We start from the raw sequence: 9,062 nt of genomic DNA, 5'->3' as shown, positions 1-9,062 counted from the left end.
TGGGGCCGCTCGGGCCGGGGCTCTGGCGGCTGTTGTCGCTCCCCATCACGCTCCTACTTTCATCAGGACCTCCAGTGCTTTTCTCCTTTGAGGCCCGGAGTCAAAGGGCAGAGCGGGGAAGGAGGGAGAAGAGCGGGGGGGATGGGAGCCTGACACAAAGCGCTGACCTCCGAGGAGTGGAGCAGATGGTCCCACTTACTCCTGCCGCCCAGCCAGCACGGCTCTCGGGGCCCCAGGCTTGGGCCTGACCCCGCCCGCCAGCTGAATGCCTGCACTGGGGCCCCGCGGGGGCCGGGCTCCCCAGGCTCCCCCACCCGCCCCACTCCGCTGCCCACTCTGCCCTCGCCTCCTGGCGTTGGAGTCAGGCTGCCCAGAGCTGGAAGCAAGGGTTGGGGGCCTGGGCTGAGATTCTGCCCTGGTCCAGATTCCCAAGAACCTGCCAGGCCGGGGTGTCCCAATCCTAGGGTCACTTCCAGAGCTTTAGTAGACACACCGATTCCTGAGCACTACACCAGACCAATTAATCTCAAGCTCCAGCAGCAGGGTCCAGAAATCTGCAATGGCTAGGCGACAGCCTAGGTTATTCCGATCTGCAGCCAAGTTTGAGAGCCAGGGGCCTAGCCTAATTCACCTTCCTTTTCATCGAGGAAGCTGAAACTCAAGTGGAATTATTATAACTTGTTGGAGGAGAGCCATTGAATTGTGGCAGGCTGGGGACTTGCATGGAAGACAAGATGATGGGGAGTGATCCTCAAGACCATATGACCCTTTAAGTCAGCATTCAGGGAACAGTTTATGAGGACTTAGTGTTTACCTAGTATTTGTTCTAGGTGCTGGAGGTAGAAAGATAAATATGTCTGTTCCCTGCCCTTAAGGGACTCATAGATCTTCTATGGGTATGTAGATAGACGCATGAACAGCTGACTCTAGCCTGAAAAGGGGTAGGAGAGGTGCAAGCAACATGTTAGAGTCAGGAATGAATTCTGCTTCCTTTGGCGGATGTGGAAGATGGGGGCAGTGGTAGAGAAAGGGGCAACAGAGTTGCAGGCAGAGGGGGCAGTGGAAGCAAAGAATACAAGGGTGAATGTCTGCAAGGTGACATAGCATGAGAAGAGAATGTCCTTTTATGGATATGTTACAGGATAGGGGTCCTGGGGATTCAGACCCCAAGAGAGGGTTCTTCAATCTCTCTCAAGAAAAAAATCAGGGTGAGTCTGCAGTGCAAAGTGAAAGCATGTTTATTAAGAAAATAAAGAAATAAGACTAGGTACAGTGGCTCACGGCTGTAATCCCAGCACTTTGGGAGGGCGAGGTGGGCAGATCGCCTGAGGTCAGGAGTTTGAGACCAGCCTGGCCAACGTGGTAAAACCCTGTCTCTACTCAAAATACAAAAATTTGCCAGGTGTGGTGGTGCGTGCCTGTAATCCCAGCTACTTGGGAGGCTGAGACAGAAGAATCACTTGAACCTGGGAGGTGGAGGTTGCAGTGAACCGAGATCGCACCATCGCACTCTAACCTGGGTAACAAGAGTGCAACTCTGTCTCAGATAAAAAAGAAGTGGAGGAATAAAAGAATGGTTACTCCATAGAGTGGCCCTGAGGGCTACAGGTTGCCCATTTTTATGGTTATTTCTTGATGATACGATAAACAAGGGGTGGATTATGCATTCGTCCCCTTTTTAGGCTATATAGGGTAACTTTCTGATGTTGCCATGGCATTTGTAAACTGTCCTGGCACTGGTGGGAGTGTAGCAGTGAGGACAACCAGAGGTCACTCTCATGGCCATTTTGGTTTTGGTGGGTTTGGGCTGGCTCCTTTACTGCAAACTGTTTCATCAGCAAAGTCTTTATGACCTATATTTTGTGTTGACCTTTTATCTCATCCTGTGATTTAGAATGCCTTACCCATCTGAGGCTGGGCATGGTGGCTCACGCCTGTAATCCCAGCACTTTGGGAGGCTGAGGTGGGTGGATCACGAGGTCAGGAGATCGAGACCATCCTGGCTAACACAGTGAAACTCCATCTCTACTAAAAATACAAAAATTAGCCAGGCATGATGGCGAGCACCTGAAGTCCCAACTACACTGGAGTCTGAGGCAGGAGAATTGCTTGAACCCGGGAAGCAGAGGTTGTAGTGAGTCAAGATTGCGCCACTGCACTCCAGCTTGGGTAACAGAGCAAGATTCCGTATTAAAAAAAAGAAAGAAAGAAACAGTAAGCTTGTCCTGTATTCCTACAAAGATATTCCACAATATATTCCACAAGAGTAAAAGCAAAATAAGTAAAGTTCTTCCAAGTAAACTGAATTAGAAGGCTTTCCATTAACTGGGCAACTGTTGGAACCAAGCTGATATGGGGTTGTTAGTTGATTGTAATGTGCCCAAAATTGGAATACTGGTCCAGATTTTTACATTACCCATCCCTCTTATTTCTTATGAACAGCAGTCAGAGATTACTGGTTGGTTCACAGGAATAAGCAGAGTTAGCCTAAATTGCAGAAATAAACTTAAAAACAACTAATGAGACTAGACTTTAATAACAAGTGTACCATGGTTCTTGAAACATAATATTTCTCTGTCCAGTTTCCCATTTTTACTAAAGACAAATCATGGTAAGACCGATTTGCTTTATTATACTTGGTCTAATTATTTGTATAAAGTACAGCAAGAATAATTATTTTTCACATAGGATCTTTTAAAATTGGCTTTGATGGAACTCTCTTCCATAGAAGAAAACTTAGATGAGATTTTTAAAAGCCAAGCCCTGCCATGGGCTTGTACCCTTAAATACCTGTGAATTGGGTAAATTCCTCTCTTTTTGAGGTTCCAAGATAACTTGGGGCTGCTGGACCTGTGAGAAAGTGACATTCTTTACTTGTCATAGGTCAGAAACCCTGTACAGGGACTGTGTAGGCAAGGTATGAGACCAGTTCCCCAAAGGGCTTTTATTGGCTCTACAAGTTAAGTTTGATTCCTTAAAGGAAAGCACATCATTCCAGTCAAAGCCTTGGTAAAATAATCAGTTTCTCCAACTGTGTCCTGTTACAAAAGAGAACAGACTCTTATATGCAAATAATTATATTGCCATAAGTTAAGAATACTCACGACTAGTTTCCAAATTCTGGAGAAATCAGGTAGAAAGAAACAAATATGTTCCAAATTTTGTTCACAGCAGTATACTTTACTCAATTGCTACAAGCTGCAAATAGCTCAAAAGAAAAATGTCCTTGACTCTGAAAAACAGAAACAAAGGATCAGCAACATTTTAAGCAAAATTTAAAAAATTACTTCAGTTTTCTATTGGTTCAGTTAGTTCAGTTGACTCCTATTCTATCTGATATTCATGAAGTTTCCAGCTCTTCATGGGAGTTCTGCAAGTTGTTTCCTCTATTCTAATGTTACAATTTCCAAAGTTATTAGAAACCTGCATTTAAGAACACCTGCTAGAGTTTTATAGTTCATTTTAAAACACCTTTTAAAGAGGATTAAAACAAGACAACAATTGTCTGGATGATAAAAAGTTTTAGGACAGCCACTATTAAAGCCACAATTGGTAAGGAAATTTGGTTACTTCTGTGGCACACAAAATTTTACATAACAATTATAACTATTAATAACATACATTAAGTTATATTACAATTATAGGAGTTTCCCATAACTTTGGACCTTATACCAATAACACATTTATGCAAATATAGTCCAAAGAAAGCAAAACACCATTTCATATTTGACAATGCTTCCTGTATGATTTTTGTACCAAATAAGCCAAATTTCACCTTTATATTAATGTACTATTAAACCCAATTTTAAATAATACTTTATAGACATATTTACCCAATGTTAATGTTTAACCATAAGGTAAGATTCTTTTTTTTTTGAGATGGAGTCTCGCTCTGTCGCCCAGGCTGGAGTGCAGTGGCGCAATCTCAGCTCACTGCAAGCTCTGCCTCCCGGGTTCATGCCATTCTCCTGCCTTGGCCTCCCGAGTAGCTGGGACTACAGGCGCCTGCCACCACACCTGGCTAATTTTTTGTATTTTTAGTAGAGACGGGGTTTCACTGTCTTAGCCAGGATGGTCTCGATCTCCTGACCTCATGATGTGCCCGCCTTGGCCTCCCAAAGTGTTGTGATTACAAGCGTGAGCCACTGCGCCTGGCCAGTAAGATTCTTATAAACCTTTTATAACCCTTTACATTTTTTTGTGAAAGAACAGATTAGTGGTCTAAGAAATACCTGTTGTGCTTCTATTCCAATGTTTAATTTACGGAAAAACTGAATAATACGGCTTTAACTTTAGCCAATATGTTCACACACAGAATATCTTACAATTAATTTTTATGAACCTTCCACACCTTGTTTAAACTTTAGATTTTTTTTCTTACTAAAAACAATCCTTTAATACTTTAGGCAGAAAAAAATCCACATTCTCATGACTTCTTACAATCTTTCACCAAAACACATTTTACTTTCTTTACACACTTTGCATGTTAAATTGTTTCTTTAGTAGTTTCAATTACATGTTATAATGTTAATTCTTAGCAACTTTTATTTTTGGTGAAAACCTTGGTAAATTCGAGATTTTAATTATGCACTAAGTATACAGCCTAGCCTAGGACATACCAGGCAGAAGTGCAGGTAAGAGCTGACTCTTGGCCGGGCACCATAGCTCATGCCAGTAATCCCAACATTTTGGGAGGCTGAGGCGGGCAGATCACCTGAACTCAGGAGTTTGACACCAGCCTAGGCAACACGGTTAAACCCCATCTCTACTAAAAATACAAAAATTAGCCGGGCATGGTGGCACACGCCTATAATCCCAGCTACTCGGGAGGCTGAGGCAGGAAAATTGCTTGAACCTGGAAGGCGGAGGTTGCAGTGAGCCGAGATCATGCTATCGCACTCCAGCCTGGGCAACAGAGCAAGACTCCGTCTCAAAAGAAAAAAAAAAAAAAAAAGCTGAGTCTCAGGCTGGACATGGTGGCTCATGCCTATAATCCCAGCACTTTGGGAGGTTGAGGCAGGTGGATCACTTGGGAGGCTGAGGCAGCCTGAGGTCAGGAGTTCCAAGACCAGCCTGGCCAATATGGTGAAACCCCATCTCTACTAAAAATACAAAAATTAGCCAGGCGTGGTGGCAGGTGCCTGTAGTCCCAGCTACTCAGGAGGCTGTGGCAGGTGCCTGTAGTCCCAGCTACTCAGGAGGCTGAGGCAGGAGAATACCTTGAATCTGGGAGGTGGAGGGTGCAGTGAGCCAAGATCGAGCCACTGCACTCCAGACTGGACAACAGAGCGAGACTCCATCTCCAAAAAAAAAAAATAAATAAATAAATAAATCATCCTTTCAGATCTCTTATTACCCAACTTTAGCCCTGCCAAGCGGCCAATATTTCTAACTTCTGATCTTTACCAAAGGTAACCTCCTAGGTGCTTAGAGAAAGGAAAATTTAAGACTGTCCACAGAGAAGAGAATAGACAAGGTCACGCAGACATTTAAACCAGAAACAACTTACTTCCTAGGTGGGGAACTGAACCCGGACCACCACTAGTGAAAGTGCAAAACCCTTAGCTGCTGAGCTACAGGATGGGGCCATCTCTAGTTTCTTTCTCGGAAGAAATCTAGAGTAGTTAATTTTGAGCTTGCAAAAGATTTTAACTATTTAATAACATTTTTTGAGTTAATTATGACACAAACCCTAAAATTCCTGTTCCCTGAAGGCAGAGACCAAAAGAAAGTACGGCCACATGGTTAAAAGGTGAAGCTCCCAAGAACATAGCGCAAAGTGGAGACTTCATCCAGTTTATTGTTTGTTTCAGGGACCTGCAGCCAAGTTTGTTACCGAGCAGCTTGCTGAGTCATCTTGAAAAGTGGACTTACAGGTGTTCTAAGCCCATGTTTTATCCTGAAATACCCCCTCGACACAGAAAATGAATTCATAGCACAAAATACACCAGCTTAAGACTAGCCTTAGAATTATTTTTCGCATTAATCAAAACTTTACAAAGGAGATAACAGATTTTTTTTTCCGTTCATTCAACCAATTGCACAGAGAGAGAGAAACCCCAAATCTGACTGGTAAGGAATTATTTCCCTTTTGCTGGCATGTCAGGCTTCTGGGTTCCCTTTCCCTGAGCGACCCTACTGATCTGGCTTATGGCACCATCGCCCCAGGGGCCAAGCCGCATCATAAAGGGAAATTATTTTTTTTCATTCTGGCCAGAGCAAAATACGTGTGATAATAAAACATAGACATTAGCTACTCTGCTTAGCACCCAATAGCAAACTGGCAAGGCTTAAATTTGCCCCCAGATGAGCCTGTCATCTTTAATCCAACCTCCAACTAGGAGTTTCAACACATGGTCTCTGGGCAAGATGGTCGCCCTGAGTAATAGAAAAGATAAGAAAGAGAAAGGAGAGAAAGAAAAGCATTGCCTGTGGCAGGGTGGGGAAAGCGAAATGATCAGGAGGCCAGAGAAAGACCCACGCATTGCAGTGACACTGAAAAGTTCAGATGGCTGCTGTTGGTCAAGCAGGGATTTTTTCTAGCAACCCTAGCAGCTCTTGAGTTTCCCGTTTTAGGGAGGAAAAAGCTCCCCATGTCCCAAGATCCTGTACATGCCTAATCCCATAACCCATAGCCATCAGCAAAGAGTGCAAAGCAGCTTAATCCAAAGAGATAGCAGTTAACATCCCATAGTGCCAAAACTGTTCTTAGACAAGAGGGACTTTACCAAGAGGGGCCTCTAACCCCCTAAATCCTAGAAGGGACTCTATCTAACCCTCCTAAGTCGGGCCTCTAACCCAGGGTTGCTCAAGCGTCCTTGCCTGTTATTAAGAGGGGCCTTTAACCCACTCTGTCTTGAAGAGACTCTAACTCCCTGAAGTTGGGCCACTAACCCAATCCCATTCTTTACCTGGATACCGCATCACTTACCCAAAGTCTTCCAATCAGCCCTGCAGTCTATTTCCTTTGGGTTGGGGTGTCTCCTCAGTATCGTCCCTTCCACTGTTTGCCAGAAATATGTTACAGGACCCCAACACTTACCCAAAGGTAGCCGCTGGGTAAGCGTTTCTGCACTATAGTCCTTCTGTGATGGCCAGAAATATGTTACAGGACAGAGGTCCCAATCCAGACCCCAAGAGAGGGTTGTCAGATCTTGCGAAGAAAGAATTCAGGGCAAGTCTGCAGTACAAAGTGAAAGCAAGTTTATAAAAAAAAGTAAAGGAATAAAAGAATGGCTGCTCCATAGACAGAGCAGCCCCAAGGGCTGGTGGTTACTCATTTTTATGGTTATTTCTTGATGATATGTTAAACAAAGGGTGGATTATTCATGTCTCCCCTTTTTAGACTGTATAGAGTAACTTCCTGACGTTGCTATGGCATTTGTAAAGTGTCATGGCGCTGGTAGGAGTGTGTAGCAGTGAGGATGATCAGAGGTCACTCTCGTGTCCATTTTGGTTTTATTGGGCTTGGACCAGCTCCTTTACTGCAACCTGGTTTGTTGTTGTTGTTGTTGTTGTTGTTTGAGATGAAGTTTCGCTCTTGTCACCCAGGCTAGAGTGCAATGGCGTGACCTCAGCTCACTGCAACCTCCACCTCCTAGGTTCAAGCAATTCTCCTGCTTTGCCTCAGCCTTCCAAGTAGCTGGGATTAGAGGCACGCACCACCATGCCCAGCTAGTTTTTGTATTTTTAGTAGGGTCAGGGTTTCACCGTGTTGGTCAGGCTGGTCTCGAACTCCTGACCTCAGGTGATCCACCTGCCTCAGCCTCCCAAGGTGCTGGGATTACAGGCTTCAGCCACCACGCCCAGCCTGTCACCTGTTTTATCAGAAAGGTCTTTATGACCTGTATTTTGTGCTGACAAAATCTCATCCTTTGACTTAGAATGCCTTACCCATCTGGGAATGCAGCCCAGTAGATTTCAGCCTTCTTTCACCCAGCTCCTGTTTAAGATGGAGTTACTCTGGTTCACAGGCCTCTGACAGATGGAAAGGGGCCACTTTACCCAGTGTTATCCTAGCATCTTAATGTTAGTATGGACCTTAGAGATTATTTGGCTATCCTGCCCCACTCCCATTTTACAGATGAGAAAACCAAGGTTGGAACCGAAAGGTCACAGAGGGAATCTGTGACAGAGCCAGGAGCTGATCTCAACCTGCCTCTCTGTTACCTAAACCCCAACTATATTAGTTCCTACAAATCCTAATATATGGTTCTGGAAATTCGGGGAAGTATCTGTTTTTGTTGAGTTGTCCTTGTGGTCATGTGAAAGCAATTTACTTAATAGCTGCAGCCTGGGCCCCTCTAACCAGACACCCTTCCGGGAGGTGAGGGAGATCCGGTGTCCTGACCAGAACGACGGAAGTTAGGGATATTGTGGGACTGGGCAGGTTTACATAAGGAAGATTGGTGACCCTGACACCGGTAGAGACGCACAGTCTGTGGAGAGGGGCTCTGCTGGGCCTGGACATTTTCAAGTCCAAGGCAGAGAGGAATTCCAAGTCATCTCCCAGCCCCTGACCCTGCACCATTGGCTGGTATTTGGAAGCAGATGTGCCTCAAAGGTTGCAGCTGGATGAGACCCAGTAACTGAGCTGTCCAACTCGCATTTCTCCACTTTACAGAGGAGGGAAAAGAGGCTCAAAGAGGGGCTTTGCCTTTGCCAAGATCGCATATCTAGTTGTTAAAAGAGCTGAGTCTCAGCCGAGCATGATGACTCACGCCTGTAATCCCAGCACTTTGGGCGGTCAAGGTAAGCAGATCACCTGAGGTCAGGAGTTCAAGACCAGCCTGGCCAACATGGCGAAACCCCGTCGCTCCTAAAAATACAAAAAAAGTAGCCAGGCATGACGGTGGGCACCTGTAATCCCAGCTACTCGGGAGGCTGAGGTGGGAGAATCACTTGAATCTGGAAGGTGGAGGCTGCAGGCTGCAGTGAGCTGAGATCATGCCATTGCACTCCAGCCTGGACGACAGAGCAAGACTCTGTCTCAAGAAAAAAAAAAAAAAAGGGCCGGGCGCAGTAGCTCAAGCCTGTAATCCCAGCACTTTGGGAGGCCGAGA

At 45.1% G+C, this 9,062-nt stretch overlaps 1 protein-coding gene across 1 annotated transcript in view; it reads left to right on the top strand.

Annotated features, from left to right (window-relative positions):
• Positions 1-9,062, top strand: part of IGDCC3 (immunoglobulin superfamily, DCC subclass, member 3) — a 28,256-nt gene that overhangs the window by 517 nt on the left and 18,677 nt on the right. The window lies entirely within an intron of this gene.

Source organism: Mandrillus leucophaeus, unplaced genomic scaffold (genome assembly GCF_000951045.1).
Source record: "Mandrillus leucophaeus isolate KB7577 unplaced genomic scaffold, Mleu.le_1.0 Scaffold12, whole genome shotgun sequence".
NCBI classification, from domain to species: domain Eukaryota; kingdom Metazoa; phylum Chordata; class Mammalia; order Primates; family Cercopithecidae; genus Mandrillus; species Mandrillus leucophaeus.
This window is presented reverse-complemented; position numbering and strand designations above follow the sequence as displayed.